Genomic DNA, 26,515 nt, shown 5'->3' on the forward strand with positions numbered 1-26,515 from the left:
TTTTCACTTGGAATCATTATCAAATCATATAATTTGATATAAAGACATAAAATCATAATACAAAGGCCTTATAGGATTATATAAGAATTACTAGTTATTTTTATGGTCCAGTAGGACAAAATTGATTATAGATCCAAAATTATACCCTTAGATAGATTTCATCAATGAGATCCCTATTTCTGTATCTTAAATAAAATTTAATGTCCCACTCTTCACCTTCTTTTAACAAACTTTGAAATTTTCTAGGGTTTATTTGCCAAATTTCTGTCCCTAGCACTTAGGAAAAGATCTTGTATAGAGAAGCAATTTAATGCATGTTTGTTGACTTGCATATTGCATTGATTTGTTACAGATATAGGATTGGAATATGTTTCTTTATGTCAAATCCAGTTTATATTGTTTTGTAACTGCACAAAAATGCAGAAACAATGAAGTATGTTTAAATAGCACAGCAGAAATGTAGCTTGCTGATAAACCAAGACAATGATAATCAAACTTAACAAGAACCTCATTTGTGATTCAACATATTTGAACAATAAATGTTTATGGTAGTTACAGATATTTATATTTATATTTTTGTATTGTAGGTCTGACAAATTTATCCTTTCACTCATTCTTGAGCTTATAGAGAACATGTATTTCCATTTGATGAAATTTTCAATATGAACATAGTACTTGAAAAAAGTTTATAAATCCCTGAAATGCAGAATTAAGGCTTGATCACATCTGCACATATCAAATAGAATGTTTTAAATATACCCAATTTTGTCTCAGGATTTTATTATTTCTATTTCTTAGTTATACAAAGTAATTTAATCTATATTATGGTACCTATAATAACTATATGTTGCATGTTATATCATGAAGGAATATCAGTAAGATAAATCTAGAATGCAATGATGACCATATATAATTTATATATATTTGATGAAATATTTATATAATTAAATATAACAACATTTAAAAAACAATAATCATGTACTCTGACACTATTCTAGGTACATCATATTCATAGTACATATGATTCTCATGAAAACCATATGAAGTATATTCTAGTCCTAGGGGTTTTATATCCAAGAAAGATAAGGTCTAGAGATTTGTACAAATGCAGGGTAAAAAGCAGTCCAGCCAAATTTGGGCTTTGTTCTTGAACTGAGGCACTTAACTACTAAATTCTCATCATGTTAATTTATTGTTGACATGTATATTCTAGGAAGACATGGACAAATACACTTTCTAAAGGGTCATAGTTAGACAGTCAAAGATGCTGTGAAAGAATTATAAAAGACTGAATTTAGGTATTACACAATCCATAGACATGTAATCAGTGTTATAATCTTTGTAGATAGCTGTTAAATATGATACTGAATAGAGTAAGATAATATGATACGGACAACTTTGAAAACAATACTCCCAATGAGATTAAGTTACCCAGGAATTTTATGAGTCAGAATAGGTTAACAATGGGATTTTTACAGAGAAATTGAAATTGAAGTTTGATATAACATTTTACTAGAATACAATCATTTAGTGTAGTGAAGATTAAAGGATGAAATAGCTTTTTTTGATTTAGGAGACACATAAAGGACAAATGTAGATATATTTTCAATTACATGATACCACAATAAGAATAACTAGACTTATTTCATCAATAAACACTTTGATTATACATAACAACAGCTGTATTTGGTATAATTGTGTTTTATACAGAACACATACACATATTCATTTTTTGAATATTTGGATTTCTAATCCACTATTTTTTAAAAATGAATATAGAATGTGTAGTATTGGATGAATTAGAATTACTAAATTTTAGAGCTTTGGTGTGGATTTAACACTTTATTTTACAAATGAGGAAACTGGCCCAGAGTGGATGAAACAAGAATAGAATGGGCTTCTTTTGATTTCTAATGTAGTACACTTGACAGCACTATATTTAGGAACAGACTTGTTTCATGCAAAGACAGAGCCAGATTGTCTCTTGGGGACTAAAAGCTGAGAATTAATTCAGTTGTATAGCACACAGTTAATAAGACCTTAGCCAAAATGGATCCTGAATCAGTGACTCACACGATTTAGATTGATTAGCATAGCTGAAGAGATGAAAGAACAGAATATTAATTTTGAGTTTAAATGGATAATATTTATTTTGTTGAAAAATAATTTTTACTCTTCATATTTTACTTTCCTTTAAATAAATTTTAAAACCCTACAATTTCTTATATATGTGAGAATGCCAAATTTGGAGCCCAATTCTTACTTGTTGATTAAATTACACATTCTCATTTTCATTCCTTTTTGTGTAGTCATTTTTACTGTAATGATATTTGATAGTTATCTTTAATAAAAGAGGTTTTACATAGGTTTTGTACATGGGGTTTGTTCTCTATTAATTTTGATGTCACTGACTTGTTATTATTCACCCATGGAACAGCATTCCAATTAGTTGGTTTTGACTTACCAGAGCTTTTCCACTTCTGTTTTGATTGATAACTCATGAAACAATTTCCCTGTAATAATGTGTGTGTAATGTCTTGCAGTATGTTATAATCCTACTTCAAATACTTTTCCTCACTACCAAATGTATCAGCAATTAAGTATAAAGATGCAAGTTACATAATAAAATGAAGACTCTATATTTGTCTAGTATCTGTGTGAATGTATGCATGTAGGCAAAACTTATATTTTATTCTTATGAGTGAAGGCTGTATATGTATTGGTAATGATAAGCCTTTACTATTTTCAAAATAACTTCGTATTCTTAAAATTCAATTTGTGGAGCTGATTTTTAAAAAGTTATATTCTACATTAGCATTTTTTAAAGTTTAAAAAGCTACTAAACCTTATATATACAAACTTGTTTTGTATCACATATAATCACATGCTTTTATAATTAATAAAGACTATTTTCTAGACCATGTTATTGATTGAATATAGCTTATGTCTGAATTTTATTACACATTGAATTGCCTATTGTTAGTCAATTAGTGACATTGAAGACTGTTACTGTAATGAAAGTATTTTTTTAGTGATAAATTATTCCTTCTGATGCCCTTTAATAATGAAGCAGTCTGACTTGTGGAGAAGATTGTATGGTGTTACTTGAGCTGATTTTCTAGATTTGTTTCCAAAAATACCGAGACCTCATGAAAACAATATTAGGTGATATTACACTTGTTAAAAATAACTATTTTGAGTAAATATTTGCTCTAGGGGGAAGGGGAGAGTGTATCAAATTTTGTAAAATAGAATAATCAAGTTTATTTGCATTATACTTCTTAAATTAAATGTGCCATTGATATTACAGGTTATTTTTCTTTGTAGTTTTATTCATAGTTAATAACTAAAATATGCATATGGTAGGAAATGATTAGACAAGATAGCAACAAGAATGCCCATCATCTGTCAAAAATGAAGTGCAAGACAATCAATGTGTTTTGTGTTGGCTATGAGTAGCTGATGAAATAAATAGAAGATGTGACATGATGTCTCTTTCATCTACGAAAGTATCAGCTCAGAGGTTATGCTTCATTAGCTTCAAATGTAGCATGCATAATAAAGCAGGAAGGCAGAGCAGTTCTTTGATTCATTGTGAAAAAGCCTATCGGATCCCCTTTCAAGTGACAGTTTATTAAATACGTTGAATAATGGAAAATATTCCTAGTAGAACAGAATCATAACCCTGTGTTTGGCACCTGATTGAAAGTACAGATGACAGGGCTTTGCCTCCATTTTGTGTGATTACAAATTAAATGGCGAAAGATAGGCAGTATTCCTTGCATTTAGGGACTTTTTCTTCTTCTTTCTTTGTTTCTTTCTTACTTTCTTTTTCTTTCACATTGGTTAATTGAATCTCAAAAAGTGACATAAAAATGACTTCATTGCAAAATACAAGGTGGTTTTTATTTCTTCAACATGGAGATGGTCAAGTTAAATGAGTAAGACATACTAGAAAAACACTGGCTCCAGCTATATTCATCTTTGATATATCTGGGGATCTTTTGCAAAGACCTTATCTTTAGGCCATCTCTCTCTCTCTCTGTGGGTCAATGATTTATTTATTAATTAATTGTTTCATTCATTTATTTACCACTTCTCTCAATGCAATCAACAAAATATTTTATTATGTTATTAAGGTTTCTCTAAGCCTTGGAATCTAAAATATAAACATATCCATTGCTCTTAAGGAGATTACAGTGTATAATGATGTTTAACATTTTTGTGATTTGTAAATTTCCTACTGTAAAAAATGCCAGCTCCCTTGCTCACCCACATACCTCCACTTTTAAAATAGTCAAAATGTTTATTACTTCCTTAACTAGGTTAGTTGCTCCTGAATCATACTCCATTTTTACCAAATATATCTCTAATTGTAGAATTTATCAGACCCTGGAATAATTTCCAGTTATTTACCTATTTTTTCACTAGGTCAGATCCTAGGATAATATTCATTACCATTGTACTGTCAAGGTTTGGCAGTTTAGATAAAGTGCTTAAGAGTACAGAATTGAGTAAGGCCCATAAAGTCTCTCTAGCTCTTGCTGCTTTTCTGACCTTGATTGAGTTTCTTATTTCTCCAAGTCTTATTTTTCCCTCTCTGCATGCAAATATACATCAGTATCTCATAGGGTTGTGAGAATTAAACAATTTCCTAGTGCCAAATAAGTATTGTATGTTTAAGCTACTAGTAATATTTATTTAATGATAGCTGAATGATACAATGGTATGATTTCAGCAATGTTTAAAGTATTTTTTTTAACCATAATGGTTTAAAAATCTGAAAATAATACACATAATATTAGGATATTCTTTGGGCAATGCTCAAAGCTTATATGAATCCAAATAAACAAGTCAAACAGAAAAAAAAAAGGAAAAAAATCACCATATTCTCTCCTGCCTTGTTTATTTGAGATTCATGATTTGTAAACACCATGGAAATTCAGACAAGGAAGAGATCACATTCAACTGGAAATATCTAGAATAAATGCTTTGTGAAGGAAATGATATTTGATTTGGTTAATTAAGTCTATAAGAGCTGAACACTGATGTGGACATTCCTGTCGAAAGGCAAGAGCGTATCACAATAAGGCAGTGAAGGAATAGTGCAAAGTGTGTTTGGAAGCAGTGGCTAGTATATGTAAGAGAGAAGTGAAAGCAATAAAAGAAAAGTTTGATCCAGAATATAGAGAATTGTGAATGTTAGGATGAGGTATTATTGAGTAAGGACATTTTTAAATGGAAGATGATTGGAGAATGCAGAGGAGGTTGAGTTTTATAATCAGGACAACAAATTATTACAGCTATGCTTAAAAGGAAGTAATCTGGTAGTATGAATTTAGGATGGATACTAATTTGACTTTATATAATGTGTTTAGATACTCTGTTTTTCTCAAGTATTCTTACTTTTAGAACTGAAAGTCTTTCACATTTGCTAGTGGAAAACAGGGAGTCCCCTTGAGTAATGAACATGCTTCAGTTAGTGCAGATATTCATCCACTTGCATAAAGCCATGATATGCTGAAATAGCTGGTATGAGCAGACTTTGGGAATGCTGTGATTAAACTGCTAAAGAGAGTCTTCCAGATGTTTGCCATGGTTTAATATGTTCTATTGCCACTTAATCTCTAATAAAAACATTTATATAGTCATTAAAAAAAAAACCATAGTGCTAATGCTTCACATCAATCTCATTTACAGTTTAGAGGAGTGGCTTGAAATTTGGTTCCTCTATTTTGTGCTGTTACTGTTTTTCAAGAACTGTTTTTCATTGATTTGTGCTCGTCAAACTCAAGAGCTTCTGCCAACCAACTGCAATGTCAAGTATGAAGATAGTGGATACATTGTAGCTTTTGATGGGTCAAAGGATCCCTGCCCTGTGAACTATTTGGTAAGTTATGTTTCCTAAAACAAACTGGGTTACAAGTGTGAGGTATCATGAGGATGTTGCCTTTTGTTCTTTAGCTTTTCCTGACTAAAGTAAATTTCATGGCCAGTGTGAAAGTTCAATTCTGAACATAATCACACTGCCTGAGCTCACAAATAAACTAGATTAAAACGTCCTGCAGTAGTGTATACTCTTTGAATGAACAGAAGGCCATTGGGGGCATCAAGAGACACACTCCATTGTGCATTCTGATATCCGCTTAACATCAGGACACAGTGACATTCCTTTCAGCTCATTAGAAAATGTCAATTATGCAAGTCGTCCAATTGCTTTCATCTCCTTAGTGAAACCCTCATATTACAGAGATGGAGAGTTTAAGTTTTTAATCTGTATTTTCTGTGAAGTTACATTTAAATTATCATTTAGATTTATAATAATAATGTAATTAGTATATTTTAATATATGAGGAAATAATACCATTACATTTCACTGGTCTGAGTGCTTTGGTTAATAGCTAATACACCTCAACTATAAAAATGTCTGATAATTATAATGCCTAAGTAGAAACTCTTACACCCCAAGAAAACATATTTTAAAATTGATCTAATTAGCTTTTAATACTTAGTAATATAGCAGATTAGGGACACAACAATTACTTTACTTCAATTGGAAAAAAATGTCATTTTTATATTTCCAGTATGTAACATTTAGATCAGTCAATAAGAAAGGAAGATTTGGCTTACTTTAAAATATCCTGTGAAACTACATCCATAGATCACCAATTTCAACAAATGAATTCTTATCCCTTGAATTAATTTTATTTTTCAGGGTTCGTACCAATTAACAGACTTTGTATCATTTCATGGGTTGGCTATTTTAGGAGACTTAAATGTGACTGTTTTAACACTTCCACTGACACTTGCTAAGGAAGTGGGAAAAGTGCACTTTTTTAAAAATCAAAAAGCCTTAGGAATATTTCCTTTGGGAAAAGAAGATAATTATCAAAATGTGGCTTTCTTTGATATTCATTCTATAGCACTGTGTGATAATAAGTAGAGAATAATGTCATCAAAGATCAAAGAATAATTAGAAATCAGAACAATAATCTGAGTCAATTTTTGTTTTGTTTTGTTTTTCTAAACTGACCCTGAAGGCTGAAGGTGAAGGTTCTTGTATAGCTGACTTTTGGCTACTTAACTCTATGATGTTGGTCAATCCATTTAACACATGCACCTAAATTCTTAATCTATAAAATGAGCCTCATGACCTGTTTTGCTTTAACGTTTAAGGTTATATAGTGAGAGAACATACATAAAAGTACTTTGTAAATGATAATCCTTGAGAAATATAATACATCAAATGACTTTATAATTATTACTAGGTTTTAAAATGGTTATATACAGGAAATCTTGCTCCTAATTTATATTAAATTTGTTGACTCCTACTTACAAAAGGCAGAATTAACTAAACTCATAAATGGTTAGGTCTGGAAGATGATTTAGAGAATAAGAAATTTGTTCATTTTAAGAATTAAAAAAAAGATTATATGACATCTTAGGAAGATTGGACAGGAGTTTCTGCTTGTCATGGTTTAGAGTCATGAGAGGCAATTTCAATTGATATGCCCTTTGCTTTCTAGAAATCTATTCTTCACAAATGGGTTAAATTAACCATGTTATAAATTATTGAATGTTCTTTCTTTTTACAACCGCTTGTTCTCTCAACATCTCATTACTCCATATGTATTTACATATTGTCAAGGAAGTGAAAGTTAAAATGACCAGTATTACCATTATTTGGCATTTTCTGAGTCATCTCTTCCTGTTTTTAACAATTGTTGATGAGACACTTCTTTGATCTTCCTATTACCAATTGTTACTTGCACGCCAGAAGATCCTTTACATATCTGACCTTCCTAGAACAGCTATTATTGCTGATGTAATTGCAGTTGTTGGTGATGTAATTTTTAAAAAGATTTCATTTATTTATTTGAGAGAGAAAGCTAGAGACAGCATGAACGGAGGCGGGGGGCAGAGAAAGAAGGAGAAGCAGGCTCCCTGTTGAGCAGGGAGCAGATGCGGGACTCCATTGATCCCAGGACCCTGGGATTATGACCTGAGCCAAAGACAGACGCTCAAACAACTGAGCCACCCAGGCACCCTGGTGATGTAATTATTATTATTATATCTGTTTTACTTTCTGTAAGCTACCGAGAGAAATTGTTAAATGGGAAGTATTACGAATGAAAAGGAAAAGTACACCAAACAGTGATTTCTTTGCCCACTCACCCTACTGCAAAATAATTACTCTCTCTCTATTCTGCCCTTTAGAAGAGTACTCTTTGTGCCATCATTTAACACTTTGAAAATTCTATGTTTTATTAGAGTTGGTTGTTACAAGTCTCTCCCACAAGATTATAAACATCTTGAATACAAGGTTCTTATTCAACCTGGAGATTGCATGGTATCAAGGTAAGGGTCTGGCTCATAGACATACCCTCAGTATATATTTGTTGAATTGAACCCTTTCATCTTTGCATAATACTGAGAAATTGTAAATTAATAGATATTTTGTGGGACCAATTTAATCCAAGCTAATTAAGATTATGATGAGCACATACTTTGCTTTGGTAATGGAAAAAATCAGGATTATAACAGCAAGCAAAATAAGCATTGCCCTACCTTGAGAATTTTTGTCTAGTGTAAAAGACAAAAAATTAAAATAATAAAATATATTGAGTACTTTTTAAATGAAAAACTGCCTGAGTCAGTACTTTACCAGTTTGACCTCAATTTTCATTTTTACAAAATGAGAAAAACAAATCCTGCTTAATGTAATCACTAGGGTTAAAAGAAATAACAAATACTCTACACAAAGAAGGAAGATGTGGAGATGTTAAAAAAAAAAAAGATGTTGAAGAATGTACAGAAAGAGGAAACACATAAGACTCTTCCCGTCATTTAAATTCTCTCTGCACCTTTTACAGATTAAGACTGTGAACATGTTATCTCTATACTGTTGTTGGATATGAACAGCAATGTCATTAACATCTAAGGCTTTTGATCATTAATTTTGTGGTGAGTTTGCATGCCACATTAAGTGACTGCCATCCTCAACAGGGAAAAAAAAAGCTGTTGTGCAAATTATTCTAGAATTTGTTTCCTGACTCTAAAGTATCATTGTGAAAATAATCTGTTAGTAACTATAGTTCTTTCCAAATCATGAAGATGAGAAGAAAAAGATATTGAGGAAAAATTTTTTGAGAACCTTCCAGAGCAGATAAATTCTTCAGTTTGTTATATGATATTACTATAATTCTAACACGCAATCTAGTGAAATATTGAATATGACAGACTACAATAAACCAAACTGACATATGCATAGAAAAATATTCTAAATGAAATATAAGCAATTTAATACAGCATTATATTAAAAGACTTCTGTGATATGATTTAGAACGTTTTAATAAAGACTGCAAGGGACACTGAAGATTGGAAAAACCACTTATGAACTTCTCCATATTAATGGATGAATGTGAACACCTTAGATATGAAAAGGACATCTAATAATTTTGACACTCATTCTTGATTAAATAACAAAACTCTTGTGAATCTGAACTTGGAGTGAAACTTCCTATCATGAGAAAACATATCTGTTAGAAATCAGTAGCAAACATGATACCTACTATGGAAACTCTTTAAAACATTTCTATTGAAATTAGAAACAAGATATTAAAACTACAATCATTGGCATAATTTTAGTATTTACTCATCATGACCAACATGATAAGGCAAAAATAGATTAAGCTGAATCAATATTAAAAAGGAGATAAAATGTATTATGTTTAACCCTCAAATTCAAGGGCATGTGTATTGGTGCAGACATTCCAATTTGTTTACGCCTATTCAAATAATGAATGTATATTCAGCTTTTACAGATCTACTTGATAGTTATTCATGGACTGATTGAAGAGTATATTTAAGAATATATTCATTTAAGCAAATTAAAAAACATCAAAGAGAACAATGACTAAATAAATTAATATACCAATTGTATGGAACATTATGCAGTTCATTAAACAATGAGTTGTATCTCTATGTAGTAGATGTAACAGATTTTTCATTATACAATGTTGAAATATTTAAAAATAGATACACATATAACATACATAAAGGGGGTATTTATATATATATAATTGAAGGCTATCATATATAATATATATTACATATATGTGCATATGTGTTCTGGAATAGTACTTATGTTTGATTCAACTCAACTCAATTTGTGGTATCTATATTGAAATCTCCATTATACCAAGATATGTTAGACATTTACACTTCTTTTAAAAAAATACTTCCTTTCTGGGGAAACTCTCTTACACTGTTGGTGGGGCGCAAACTAGTGTAGCCACTCTGGAAAACAGTATGGAGTGTCCTCAAAAAGTTAAAAATAGAACTACTCTATGAACCAGCAATTGCACTACTGGGTATTTACCCAAAGAGTACAAAAACACTAATTCAAAGGGATACATGCATCCCAATGTTTATAGCAGCAATATCAACAATAGCCAAATTATGGAAAGAGCCCAAATGCCCATCAACTGTTGAATGGATAAGAAGATATAGCTATATAAATATAGATGATATATAGAAATATATCTACATACAGATATAGATATAATAGAATATTACTCAACCATAAAAAAGTATGAAATCTTGCCATTTGCAATGACATGGATGGAGCTAGAGAATATTATATTAAGCAAAATAAGTTAGTCATAGAAAGACAAATACCATATGATTTCACTCATATGTGGAATTTAAGAAACAAAACAAATGATTATAAGGGAAAAAAGAGAGGAAAAACAAGAAACATGGGGTGCCTGGGTGGCTCAGTTGTTAAGCATCTGCCTTCGGCTCAGGGTGTGATCCTGGAGTCCCGGGATTGAGCCCCACATCAGGCTCCTCCACTGGGAGTCTGTTTCTTCCTCTCCCACTCCCCCTGCTTGTGTTCCCTCTCTCGCTGGCTGTCTCATTCTCTGTCAAATGAATAAATTAAAAAAAATCTTAAAAAAAAAAAAAAGAAACAGATCTTAACTATAGGTAGCAGATTGATGGTTACCAGAGGGGAGGTGGGTGGGGGATGGGTGAAATACGTGATGGGGATTAAGGAGTGCACTTGTGATGAATTTAAGTAAATTTAAGTAAATTTTAAGTAAAACAAAAAAATTAAGTAAAATTAAGTAAAACTTAATTTTTAAAATATTTGTAAAGTAATAAGACTGATGAATCACTGACCTCTACCTCTGAAATCAATAATACATTAAATATTAATTAATTGAATTTAAATTTTAAAAATCACAAAAAAATTTGTAAAGTAGTTTTATGGAAATCTGGTAATTTTTAGATGTGTTATTGAGAGCCAATATCTGATAATTATCTCAATCAAGGAACAAAAGCTTTTAATTTATTTGGTTCTCCCCCAGAAAATAGTTTACCCTGGTTTTCTCTGATTTCCAAATAATATTCGGAAAGTCAAGATGGAATATCAAGATGGAGTAACTTCCATAATACAAAGATTTATTATTTTAAAACATTTTATTCATTCATTTACTTGGGGGGGTGAGCAGCAGAGGGAGTGGCAGAGGGCAAATGACAAGATTCCTTTTTTTTTTTAATAGCTGAGTAATAACATCTTCTTTATCATGACCTGAGCCTAAACCAAGAGTGGGACCCTTAACCAATTGAGCCACCCAGGCGCCCTGGTACAAAGGCTTATTTTAATTATTTTTTTAACTAAACAACATGTATATTTTGACACATTTTATCAGTAGGGGATTACACCCTTATAGCTCTTTAATCAATCTTAATGCATCAAATTATAAAATATGTTTGATTTTAAACAATCACTAGATAATTAGTGTACTTATAAATGAATGTTTATATATTATTTTTGTTCCCATTCTAGCACATTTTTTAGGAAAATCATTGAAAAAAGCTTTGTATTTAAGACCTCAAACTAAGACACTAAGTGAAAACCTCCTAATGTAATCAAGAAATAAAAAGCTCAAAGTCCTACAAAGTCTTAAACAGAATAGGGTAGAAAGAGAAGAGAGAGTGCATGTGTGTGCCCAAGAGAGATGTTATTCCTAACATCATCTTCAGTCAAGTTTTTGGTTATCAGTTTGAGTTGATTTATAAACTGAAGCATGTTTTGCCGGGTTATTTTCTACCTTCATGGATTCGTCTGCATTTTATATACACATCAAGTCAAAAGAGTTATAAATTGGATGATATTCTCATTACTGAAAATAGAATTAAGGGAGAAGGAACAGCATTTTTATTATTTATCTAACTAAATACTAGGCTCATGTTTATATTTTCAAGAATCTTTTTTTTTTTTCTCCTGACTTCAGTAAGGCAAATCATTTATTTGATTCATAGCTGACAAGAACACTGCTCTGGAGATAATTCTCTTTTTCCGGATAGAGAGCGATGTGTTTTCAATCCTTTGTACAGTTTCCCTAACAACCCAGAATTTATTCTTTTACCTGTCACTACTAGAATGCAAGTGACCATTTTCTATAACTGTATACAGTTTCAGGATGTCTAGATGGCTGGTGGCTATTGTCAATCAAACTATTTTAATGGTACCCATATGCCCAAGGTATTTTATATAGATAAGAACATTGGGAAATATTTTTTTAAAAGAAAATTACATCAATTAGTAAAAAATTTGCAAGCCCTGAATAGGGTATATGTTTTTATATTGAGAACAAGTTCAGGCTATGTTCAATTTAGGAAATAAAAGTTGATAGAATTTGCTTCAGATGAGATAGTGTCTTTGTCAGTTTAGGCTACTATAACAGATTACCATGGACTTGATAGGTTAAACAAAAAACATTTATTTCTCACAGTTTTGGGGGCTGGGATGTTCAAGATCAAGTGATCAAGTGTCTGGGAGGACTTCCTCTTAGATGACCTTTTTTCTCATTATATCCTTACATAGTAGAAAGAAGAGAGAGGAAGCAAACTTTTTTTTTTATAAGACCACTAATTTTTTTAAATTTAATTATTATTATTATTATTATTTTTTTTTTGAGAGAGAGAGCATAGCATGGTATGGGAAAGGAATGAGGGAGAGGGAGAGAGAGTCTTAAGCAGGGTCCATACCCAGTACAGAGTCCAACCCAGGCCTCAATCTCATGATCCTGAGATCATGACCTGAGCTGAAATCAGCAATTGAATGCTTAACTGACTGAGCCACCCGGGGACCACAAGACCACTAATTTTTTCATAAGGGCTCCACCCTAATGACCTCATCTAATTCCAATTACTTCCCCAAAGTCTCATCTTCTAATACCACTGTGTTGTGGCAGGAAGGTTTCAACCTACGGATTTTGGGAAACACAAACATTTAGTCCATAACGTAAACTAACATACTTTATTTGAAATTATTTTTTGGTCCTATTTCCTCTTACTGGCTTGCTCAGGTCACTGTACCCAGAAACTTTCAGAGAGATATGAGTATTGAGTTTAATTATCACACATATTCATATTCTATATACATCCTTAAGGTTAATATTGAGCTTAAACATAGCAACAATATCAAATTTCCTGTATGTGTAACAGAATCAAATAGGCAAAACCCCAGAAGACTTTCTTTGTGATCTCTTGTTGGAAAAGCTAGGGAAACTTCAATTAATTAGATACTGTAAATGTATGCAGAAGACCATCACATAATCGGACAGTCTTTTACAATTTGTGCTTTATCTCTAGCTTCATACTATATTGTAACAATATAACTATTTTATATAAAGGTCTGTATCAAGGAAAACCATGACCAGTTATAAATTCTCCTTGAATTAAAAATTTCAAATGCCTTTTGCACACTATCAGGGAAAGAGTGGGCAACATAGCAAATCTCATCTATCTGGAAGATATATAACGTATGTAGACATTCATAATGGTATTCATAATATTATTCATAATAACACATCATTTTTGTGTCTGATAGTATGATCATGAAGCACTATTGCAGCAGTCTGTTACAGTCTGGTTTGACACACATATATATATCATATCACTTATTTCTCAGAATGGATTAATAAATTGTCATTAGACTATTGATAATGTTTAGTAGAACACACAGGAATTTTGGTATATATTAGAAGTAAATGTATTAAATTTAAAAAGATGTTGAATGAATAAATGCCCTATGAAAAATGAACTCAGAATCTAGGAGGCTTGGATTTGAGTTTGAAGTTTTAGATTTGTTCCAGCCTTGATGTGTACCAATATGTACCAATAACTTAATCCTTCAAGACCTATTTTTCTCTTTTTAGAGTAGAGTTTGGGGGCACCTGGGTGGCTCAGTCATTAAGCGTCTGCCTTCAGCTCAGGGCGTGACCCCAGAGTCCTGGGATCAAGGCCCACATTGGGCTCCTCTGCTGGGAGCCTGCTTCTTCCTCTCCCACTCCCCCTGCCTGTGTTCCTCTCTCGCTGGCTGCCTCTCTCTCTATCAAATAAATAAATAAAATCTTAAAAAAAATAGAGTAGAGTTTGGTCAGATTATCTCTAAGACAGTTTTTATGGTACAACTCATGACCAGGACTACACAGAGGAAAATAACCATGCCTGGAGCCCTATAATTTATAAAACTGTGAAGGGAATATTTTCAAATACATTATACTTAAAGCTCAGATTTTTACAAATTAAATCTATTTAACCAGCTCCCAGATCAAGATAATAAAACATTTCCAGTATGTCCAAAGTTCTTCTGTTGTTCCATAAACTCATTACAGCCCAAAGCTAAATACTATGAAGACTTTTATCACCATAAATTTGCTTTTTAAAATTGTAGTATGTGTGGGGTGCCTGGGTGGCTCAGTCAGTTAAGCATACAACTTTTGATTTCAGCTCAGGTTATGATTTCAGAGTCGTGCAATCAAAGCCAGCATTAGGTTCCATGCTGGCCATCGAGCCTGCTTAAGACACCCTCTCCCTCACTCTCTGCCCCTCCCCAATTTTTAAAAAAGGAGAAAAAAGAAAAAAATTATAATATGTTTGGCTTTTTTTACTTAACAAGAAGTTTTTGATATTTGCCTCTTTTTTTGCTTGTAGCATCATCCTTTTTCTTCTCATTGCTGTATGGTATTCATTGATCATATATTTATTTCTGCATATCACTGAATATAATAACTACAAAGTATGTTTATGTATGTATATATTCATATATATCTGCATATATATAGATATCATATATCTATCACGATATATCTATCATATATCATACTATTCTCTCTCTCTCTCTCTCTCTCTCTCTCTATATATATATATATATATATATATATATAGTACTATTCCAAATTTATTGACAGTGTGGGTTGTTGCTAGTTTGAGCTGTTTTGAAGTGTATTGTGTATTGTTGAGAACTTTCTCATATCTACTCTAATAGGAATGATTTTGGATCATAAGTTAATTAAAGCTATAGTAGAAACTGCTAAATAATTTCCCAAAATGGTTATATCAGTGCACATTCCCATCAGAATTATATGATAGTTATAGTTGCTCCACATGACTGTCAAGAAATAATAACATTGATTTTAAAAATTGTAGTCATTCTGTTAAGTGTGTGGTGCTATTTTCTTGTAGTTTTGACTTGCATTTCCCTCCTGAGTAATGGTGATTAAACAATTTTTTATAAGTTTACTAGACATTGCATTTTTCTGTTTTGTGAAATGTGAATTTTAGTCTTTAAATATTTTTCTTTGATTATTGATATTTAGAAATTCATACTATAAAATAATTTTTTTTCAAAATATGAGCCCGCTAGTCATGATGATTAAGCTGTACATTTCCTTTTCTTTATAAGTTTATTTTTTTTCCAGTAATCTCTATAGCCAACATGAAGCTTGAACTCATGACCCAGAGATCAAAAGTTGCATGCTCTTCTGACTGAGCCAACCAGGCACCCAGTATTTCCATTTTATATCTACTACACAAATGAAAGTAGCAAATATATTTTATTATTCTAAAATTTTTTTAACGGAGGGGATCATTTTGTTGTTTTATCAAAAGATGTTTACCTATATAATTTATTATGTATTGTAAATTATAAGAAACATTATTTTATAATAGAAGCATATTGTTTGATATGAGAAGTAATAAACGATTTAACTGCAGTTACTTTCTCCTAAGATGTACTATGAAGCTTGAGGTGCCTCAGAGTGTTATCGAGAAATTACTTTAAGTGATTTGAACCACATAATTAGAGTTTTTCAAATGATTAGTTGCTATTTTGTAGTACAAAAAAAGCAATTAATTCAAGAACTTTAGATAATTATAGATTTCAAGTCAAGTTAGGTGCAAAAATAGTTCTTTACAGTTTATAAGTAGTAAAGACCTGTCAGCTGAAAAGATTTGATATTGTATTAGTGACCTCTTTAAAAATGTTTTCTGTTTTCACAATAAATGTCATCTAGAAAGAAATAAGAAACTCTTTATATAATACAGATCCTCCTAAACTTATGGGGTTATACACCCATAAACCCATTGTAAATTGAATATATCATAAGTCAAAAATGCATTTAATATACCTAACCCTACCAAACATCATAGCTTATCCTAGCTTATCTTAAACATGCTCAGAACACTTACATTAGTCTATAGTTGGGTAAAATCATAGACACAATGTGTGTCTTATAATAAAATATTGATTATCTCATGTAATTTATTTAATAGTGTACTGAAAGTTAAAAAAGGAATGGTTCTATAGGTACAGAATGGTTGTTAAGCGTATCGACTGTTTACCCTTGTGTTCATGTGATTCACAGGGAGCTGCGGCTTGCTGCTGCCCAGCATCATGAGAAAGTACCCTACCAAATATTGCTAGCACAGGAAAAGATCCAAATGCAAAATTTGAAGTACAGTTTCTACTAAATGCATATCACTTTCCCACCATCGTAAAGTAAAAAAAAAAAAATCTTGTCAAACTTTCATAAATTCAGGACTATCTGTAATGGAATTCAACCCATTGGGCTAAGGAAAACTCCTTGATTTTTTAGGTGGGTGGTAATTCCTAAAACTAAATCATCCAGGGGCTCTTATTAGAATTGATTCTGAATGATGATCTACACATTTTCAACCCCAGTGTTTGACACATGTTGTAGTATCTCTGAACTTGACATTGAACAAGATGCAGCCTAAGATTGCCCTCCAACCACGCCCCTCCTGTCCTCTATTAAAAATTAGTTCAACATCTTCTTTAACAAGCTGGGGGCAAACCAGACATTCTCCAAAAGCGTCATTAATATCAAATTATATTTATTAATTGTTAATTCAACCAAAGATTCAAAACTCCATAAAATAAGTTAATCAGACATAGCATTGTAGGAGAGTCAGGTTGAGAATACAAAAATGACATTTTGTGTAGTACCTGTGGCAGTTGATGAAATATATTTAGATAATAAACTTGAAAGTTTGGTGATTACAGGTTAATGTAAATAGTATTTCTGTGTATATATTACATTGGAAAAGTTTTCCATTATCGATTTGTTATCAAATCTACAGTAGTGGTCACTTCTTTTTTCTCCTCTTTCTGTTCTTTTTATTTATCTTCTCTGTCTGAGCAATTCAGACATAAAGCCATTACTTGGGACAGATAAAGACAAAAAATTTGTGCCAGGGATGAGGATGAGGAAACTGATGGCTTGGGAGAGGGAGTGAGAGCCCAAATAGGACGAGGGTGGGGTCACTTAGGGGACTTCTTGGCATGTAGAATCAGAACATGTACGGGGATGGTCCATAATACGTGTCACAGCCCCAACAGATTGAGGAGAAAACCCACATGGTGGGGTGGGTGGTAGCCTAAGCAGGATGAAGAAGGGAACTTACAGGGATGGAATTGGTAGTGGAGAAAGGAGATTCACAAAGACTGGTCAGATGAATACATATATTAGTGATAATGGGATATAAGCATATTACTTTCTAAGGAAGATATTACAAATATGAAAATGGAATAAACTAGACTAAAACTTATTGGACTGTAATTGAGGTGTAGGTGTAAACTTGTGGTTTTAAAAATATGTATAAATATGCAGGAATAAATACAGATGTAAATATCTGTGTATGCATAAATAGTTCTGTCTGCTGATAGAGCATGGAAGCAGCAACACTACCACAGTAATGGGAATATCTAACACCTAAGTCTTGGCTTGTCAAGGCCATTAAAATGGACAAAGACTTCTGAAAAATGACTGATTCCATGAGGGGAAAGAGTAATTACCAGAGAAACTTGCAAGATCTTTTTGTACCAGAGAGCAATGAAGTGCTCAAAAAATAATGGAGACGTGTCAAAGGACACAGGGGTAGGCTTTAATGTGCTCTCACTGGCCAAATCTTGGACAATTTGAGCTTCAAAGTAAACTTTCAATGATTTTAACCTATTTAATAAATTTGGAACCTATGGACCAAAACAGATATAAAAAAAGAATAATTGAAATTTGATTGAGAGCCAGGATATATCACATGACATATCATAATGTTATTTTAATATGAACATTTGTGAAAAGATTTGTGTCAGGGACCACGCCTAAAGTATTTTATTTTATATGTAATTTTTCAAAAAACATAGGAGGGAGAGGTTAGAGTTATCATCATCTCTCCCATGTTTACAGATGAGTAAAATGAGGACTAGAAATTGAAATACCTTCTTAATATGGCAGAATTTTTTACTACATTTTACAGTTTGCTCCCTGTATTGTATTGTTCTCTATCTCCAAAACAACATTTGTACCTTGTAGCTACTACTTTCTGTAAGAATACACTGGCTGAGAGGTTCTTTTTTTGTAAATTGCCTTTTCTTTAGATCTTCCTTAGAATATTGAGAAATACAAATAAGTCTGGGTAAAGAAAACCATCTTTGTCTAATGCTGTCATTATTATAGTAAAACCTGGGTTTGAGACTTTACTTTTTGGAGTTCCTGATTTGACTTACTATATAACTGGATTGGGGAATTGCAAGGTGATTTATAACATGTTTTATTGAATTTGATTCTCCATGAGTAACTTAGCACAAGTGTTATTTTTTGCTGATCAGAACCTTTTCTATTTTTCTATTGCTTAGTTTTCGGAAAAAGGATTTGTTGCACATATTTAAGAAAAAAAAAACTTTGAAATCTCAAAAATATATTTGCCTATGTAAAACATGGCTAACGTTCTAATTCTTTATATACTGCAGATGAAAGTAAATAACTACCTAAAGTAGATATATGAATGTTAATAGTCTCATATTCTGGTATGTCGTATAATCTCTTTTGTATTTTCCTTGTGTTAAGTGAAACTTTATCAGAAATATAGCTTGAAAATTATTTAATTTTGCATTGGCATGTGAACTAGATTTATGCCGTGTTTATTTGTGGTTTACATGGGAGGACTAAATGCCTGGTGAAGTAATATTTATTCAAAATGAAAAAAAAGTAATTATAGGTATAGGAAAAATCCATCTGAATAATAAAGATGGAAAGAGTTCCTTCATGATTGAGGTGATAATGTTTTAGTCACATTGAGACTGAGTGTCTTTCACGCTATTTATTTCTAACAAGCTACACGTGTGAATTTCATGGAGAGGGTGAAGCAGGCCTGAGCTGGAGGTGATGACAGTTCTGTGTTTCTAACATTTCATAACCAAGAAGCTATGATGAATGGATTTTTGGTTAATGCTAAAATATTTCACTATCTTCTTTTAATATTTCTTTCATGCAAAGAATACAGATTCTGTGTTTTCAGTCAGGCATTTGAATACGCACTTACAAATCAAGTTTCATCTGAGAATAAATGGACACTATTGTGTTTAGACAAACTACCAGGCACCTGAGGACCTTCAAAATTCCAAAAAGCAGAAAGATACAATACACATATTTTCCTCTATATAATGAGACTTGATATCTTTTCTCCTAGGCATTTTGGATATGTGTCATATGCTAAATCAGTATGAGATAGATATATCTATATATCTATATATCTATATATAGATATATATAGATATATATAGATATTATGATATATATACACATGCATATATATACATATATATATATATATATATGCAAAAAAGTGTACAAATGTGTTTGCATTAATTTTCCAAAGTGAACACCAGCACCTAGATCAAAACATGCTAGTACCAGCACCTCAGAAGTCCCCTCTTCTCTCTTCCAGATATTATCCCTCTCTTCTAGGGTAACTATTATCCTAACTTCTAATACCATCAATTAGCTTTTAAAACCTACACAGTTACACGAAAAAATGTGTAATCTTTTGTGCCTGGCTTCTTGTGCTCATTGATAGCTTTGTGAGAACCGTTCATGTTTCTGTGTGTAGGAATGTCAAGACTGGAGGACATGCATTTACTTAGCTTCAGTGGATTTTTTTCAGACTGTTTTCCAAAGGAGTGCTATCAGTTTATACTCACATCAGTAGTAATGAGAATTTTGTTTGCTCTACTCCATAGTCAATATTGATATTATCTGCCTTGTCTTTTCATATTAGCCATTTTGGTGAGGGATTGGTGGTATCATATTGTGGCACTAATTTGTGTTTCACTCTGCACATCAGAGTTGAGTTCCTTTTCATATTTTATTGATTATTTTCATATCATCATTTCTGAAATTTCTGCTCAAGATTTTATACATCTTACTGTTGGATTGCCTAATATTTAAAATATTTATATGTTATGGTCATGAATACTTAGAGATACGCATTAGAATTTTAAAATTCCAATTAAAATCTAATTAACTTAATTCTAATTAACATCATTGTAGTCTAATTTATGAAAATTTTCTTTGTGATTAGCTATTTAAAAATATTAATAAGTATATAGTATTCTCCATTAAATTAAATTTATATAATGGCTGGAACAGTTACTAAAAATGTTTCATATTGCTTTTCCCCTCATTTTTATCTATGTAAAGTATGGCACAGACTAGATTATGTCATACAGCTTAGCCACTGATAAATTGGATATTTTCTCTTATAAATTAGTCAGCTAATGTGTTGTGGAGAATGGTGCAGGGTGATTAAATTTAAAATCTAGGCCTGTGGTTTTAGAGTGCTTAGACTATTAAAAATGACATTTTAGTTTATATTCACACACACACATATTCATTATATATGTGCTATATATATACATACACACACATATATTTCAAATTATCCATTTATATTCAGGGAAGATTTTATAGGAACAATATATATCTATAATGTGATCTAATAAAATAGTAATATAATATAATAATGCAATAGTGCAATTATTCATATATATCTCAAAACCCCCCTGAATGCCCAACTCAGTGTATTCCACTGCCTGGCTAGACATCTCCTTCAGCTAGATACCAGTTGGCAACTTAATTTCTTCATGTTTAAAACAGAAATGTTGATTTTTTTTCCCTACCCTTCCCTTCATCTGTCAAATCCTTCAATGTTTTCCATTTTAATAGTTGGCAATTCTACACATACTGTTGATTAAGATAAAACCCTATCACTTATTTCTGATTCTTTCCTTTTTTTTTAAGATTTTATTTATTTATTTATTTGAGAGAGAGAGAGAGAGAGAGAGAGAGCGCATGTGTGTGTGTGTGAGCGAGTGGGGAGATGAGCAGAGGGGGAGGGAGAGGGATAAGCAGACTCCATGCTGAGCACAGAGCCTGATGTGGGGCTCATGTCAATCTCTCCACTGTGAGATCATGACCTGAGCCTTAGCGAGGAGTTGGAGACCCAACCAACTGAGCCACTAAGGCACCCCTCCTGATTCTTTCTTTTGACTCCATCTCTAAAATTACATTATAAATTATCCAAGTCTCACCTTTACAACTACCATTCTAGACTAAGCAGTATTCCCATGCCTACCAAGATTATAATAAAAGCTTCTTTTTTTTTTTTAAGATTTTATTTATTTATTTGACAGAGACAGCCAGCGAGAGAGGGAACACAAGCAGGGGGAGTGGGAGAGGAAGAAGCAGGCTCCCAGCAGAGGAGCCCGATGTGGGGCTCGATGTGGGACTCGATGTGGGACTCGATGTGGGACTCGATGTGGGACTCGATGTGGGACTCGATCCCGGAACGCCGGGATCACGCCCTGAGCCAAGGCAGACGCTTTAAGGACTGCGCTACCCAGGTGCCCCTATAATAAAAGCTTCTTGACTTGTTTCTCTGATTTACCCCTTACTTGATCGTGGCAGGGCAAGCAGAGTTGTTTTTCACAAAGGTAAATCATCTCACATCACTTCTCTGCTTACACTCTCAAGTAATATTCCATTTCATTTAGAATATTTTCCAAATGCCTTTCTCCAACTGGTCTGGTGTACTACTGGACTTGGACCTCATCTCATTTTATCTGGGCCGAGTAGGATTGGGTTACCTCCCCTCTAATGCCTGGCACCAGTTAGTACGCCACCAAACTAGCTTGGCTGACTTCCTCTTTCCCAGTAGCCTCTCCATTTCTATCCCCTCTATCAGGAAACCTGACTTCCATAACATTTTTCATCTTTCCTCCCAGATTTTGAAACCCTCATCCTTCTTTTCTTATTTTCCAAGGATAAGAAACAGATCATTTACTTTTTCTCAGTATTCTGTTTCCCATTTTTGTGGTAGCATTTATTCTATGCTTGGTTCCCTTCTTGGTCTTCTTTTTTGATTCTCAAGGGCTTAGTATGGAATTCAAACTAGAAAAATTGTTATCACTTTTGTAAAAATGTTCCTGCATATCTCTAATCTATTTATCTTATAGCAGATGGGGAGGCCTGTTGGTATTTTGAGCCTTTCCTTGGTTATTAGCCAGATTTCACTGTCCATTAGCAGCCCAAAGCAATTGTAATCATCCATGAAACCTGGTGCCCAATCCAAGTCTAAACAAAGGATAGTGCTTTGTTTACCACTCCAGGGTTTATGTAGGTCAATAAGATTCTTGCCAACTAGCTCCTAAAAGAATAATTGACATGGATCTCCCACCAGCCAAATTGGTATCTTCTTTTAAAAGGTGAAGGTTAATCCTAAGCAAGGAACAAATTGCCCGGGCTAGTGTGACTAATAATTGTTGGAATTGAAACCCTGGTCAATCAAGTATTACCATATACAAAAATTCAAGTAAAATTTTATTTTTAAAACATACTAGATAGTATCATGTTTCTTAATTTCAACGTAAAACTTGAGTATGGATTTCAAATAGTATAAAAATAATGTACCATATTTTATTCTAATGGTGTAGGGTAGTTTTAGGAAATTCCTTATGACTTTATTTCTGTGAAACAACCCAACTATCTTCTTTTTATGTTTGGTTGGCAACTGTTTCTCACAATCTTGACTATGCAGATAATTCCAATTGTGTTTCATTGAAAATGCAATATCTAAAAATATTCATATTTCTATTTTAAGAAGAATTTATAAACAATTTGTCCAAATATGATATTGAATAACCATCTCACCAATACTTTGGACTTTTAACAAAACTACACTTAAATTGTCCTAGAAAGGTAACTGTCTATGTTCTCCTCATAGTAACAAAGAATTAACTTCCTCACCTAAAGAGTGACATTCCCTCTTATGTCAATTCAGAAAGTTCCTCTTGATTTCTAAACTGAATATCCTTACTTGCGTATTACTTGTGTATTTTTATTTTCATCTCAAAAAATTTTGAAGAATTACTTCTAACTATTGGTAATAGCAAATACATTTATTTTTGGATTTTCTTGTTTTTTGTTCTTGAGTTTTTTAAGCAAAGGAAAATGTCTCTTTTCTTCCTTAGAGTAATATGCTTCATGCAATTCAATTGCAGAGATCCAGTTTAAATAAGTACTCTTTCACAACTCTGATATTAAATTGTAATTTTTAAGTTTATGATTCTGACCATAAGAATTGAACTAAAATGAACTACTGTGTGAAACTCAGACCTAATGCAGCTAATGTCCATAAGGCTAAGTAAAGGTCAATTTAAAAAAAAATATATATATATAATTGTTTTTAAGGAAAAAAAAGAAAATTAGATTTGCAGTCAATTGACTTGGGCAAACATTTCTCCACAGCATAACTTAATTATCACTTACTGTTTCCATGACTCATCCATTCAGTTTCATCCCTATGAAATGAGCAGAAAAAATTCTAAACCATCACCCAGGGCTATTGTATGTGGTGGTATTTTATGGTACTTGAGAAGGAAGACCTGGAATGAAAGACTGAAACAAATCCCACTTCTGGCCTTAAACAGGTATGACCTTACTAAGTTCTCAAAGCCTCATTCTCTCCCGGCAAAAATGGGAATAATCATAACTTTTTCATTAAAGATTGTCATTTTATAAACAGCATAATACACGGTAGGGATTCAATAAATTGTAGTTATGTAGAACTGTCTTAAAAACTTGTAAACAGATATAAGATATAAGATTAATAACATCATTATTTTATTCAAGCAATAAGATGAAAGTTACCCCCAAAAAACTTTGTTAATAAACGTGCAAAGAGGGGCGCCTGGGTGGCACAGCGGTTAAGTGTCTGCCTTCGGCTCAGGGCGTGATCCCAGCGTTATGGGATTGTGCCCCACATCAGGCTCCTCTGCTGTGAGCCTGCTTATTCCTCTCCCACTCCCCCTGCTTGTGTTCCCTCTCTCGCTGGCTGTCTCTATCTCTGTCGAATAAATAAATAAATAGAATCTTTAAAAAAAAAAAAACGTGCAAAGAAATGACAGCTATGGTTCAGCCTAATTTTTCAGTTTATCTCATTCTGTTTGGGAAAAGATGTACATTTGTTTCATAACATGTATTGCATTTTCTTCATACAATTGTAAAGAATGCTAGTAATTCTAATAAAAATGTTCATGAGCAGAGGTGAACAACTTAACAAAAGACATTATATACAAATACTTAAAACATTATTATATTCCACAAGCAAAGTTTATGCCCTGATTTAGTTCCCTGATCTGCAGCTTATCAAAGCAATATTGCAATTTTCTTCAGTGATAACTTTGCTTCAGCAAAACTTACAGAATTGGGTTGTACTGAAAATTTAAATTTGATTTTTTCAGGAATAATTATAAGATAAATGATACCAGCATATTTTAAGTGTCATATTTCCACAAAATTCAGGTATATCTTGAGAATATGATTTTCACTTTTCAAGAAAATAATGTGCTTTTTAAGTAGCTCTCTGTATATATATTTTTAAAGATTTTATTTACTTATTTTAGAGAGAAAGCACAAGCAGGGGGAGGGAGAGGGGAAGCAGATTCTGTGCTCAGAGCAGAGCCCCTGACAGGGCTACATCCCAGGACTTTGAGATCATGACCTGAGCAGAAACAAAAAGTCAGCTGCTTAATTGACTGAGCCACTCAGGCGCCCCTAGCTAACACCAGATTCTGTATCAAATCTAAGCCTGTATCCATTGTCTGTTTCAATGTGTTGGTTTCAGTTCCAGTATTTTGGTGTTTCAAGTTAAAAAAATATTGTTTTTTATCTTTTAAAGGTATAAAGTCCCCGCCAAAGATGTTATTTCTCTTCATAGAGCGTGCCTCTTTTCCTCTGGTAGACTGGAAGGCTGACAACTAGAATGAAGTGTCATCTAGAGTAGCCAAGGCTTTCTTTCCACCCTATGCTGGCACATAAAGATTTGTGAACAAAATAACTGTGTCTTGTTTTAAGTCATTATATTTAGGGGTACTTTGTGTTATATAGAAATTAATAATAGAAACAATCAACAGCAAATAAATTGAACCTAGACTTTTTAAAAGCTTTTTATACCCTATACAAATATTTATTTCTAGGTATAAAGCCATATATGAGAGAACTCCAAATTATTAAAGTTGTCTCCAAAACTGAACTCCAAATGCCTAAAATTACCTCCAGATCCATCTCAATTTCTATCAATATACCCGGTGTCCTGTAGAAATTACCAATCTGATTCCAGAATATATTTGTTACATAACACCAATCTTTACGGGGTTGGAACAAAGCCTGAGAATTTATACTATTGGATATCAATATTTGTACATAAGTATATAGGGAATAAGAGTGTTTAGTATTGGTTATTGGTACAACAATGGAAAAAGCAGACAAATGGAACATAATCATTCAGAAATAAACAACCCATATATAGTCACCTATTTACACCTAAGGAGACATCACAATGTGTTGGGATAAGGAAGGCCTTTTTAAATAATATGTACTGCGGTCTTTGGATATCCTTCTGGAAAACATTAATCTTATACACTCTCTAACACAATAAATAAACATTAACTTCAGATAAATCAGTGTGAATATGAAAGGTATTAAAAAGAAAGCTTCTATAGGAAAACAATATTTGTATAACCTTGGTGTAGGTAATGATTTCTCAAACAGGACAGAAAATACTGAAGGCAGAACATAGGTTAGATTATATTAAAATTAAGAAATTCAATTTTTTAAACAATATTACAAAAGGACTGAAAAGATTATTACCCAAAACTTTATGTCCATTGTAAATATATACATATTAATATATATTGATACATACATATCAAAAGACTAAAATCTGTAATAGATTTAAAAATCCTTCACATCACGAGAAATCTAGACAGGCATTTCACATAACAGAAAACAAAAATGATAAA

This window comes from Ursus americanus, chromosome 18 (assembly GCF_024610735.1).
Source record: "Ursus americanus isolate L20-20 chromosome 18, mUrsAme1.1.p, whole genome shotgun sequence".
Lineage (NCBI taxonomy): Eukaryota > Metazoa > Chordata > Mammalia > Carnivora > Ursidae > Ursus > Ursus americanus.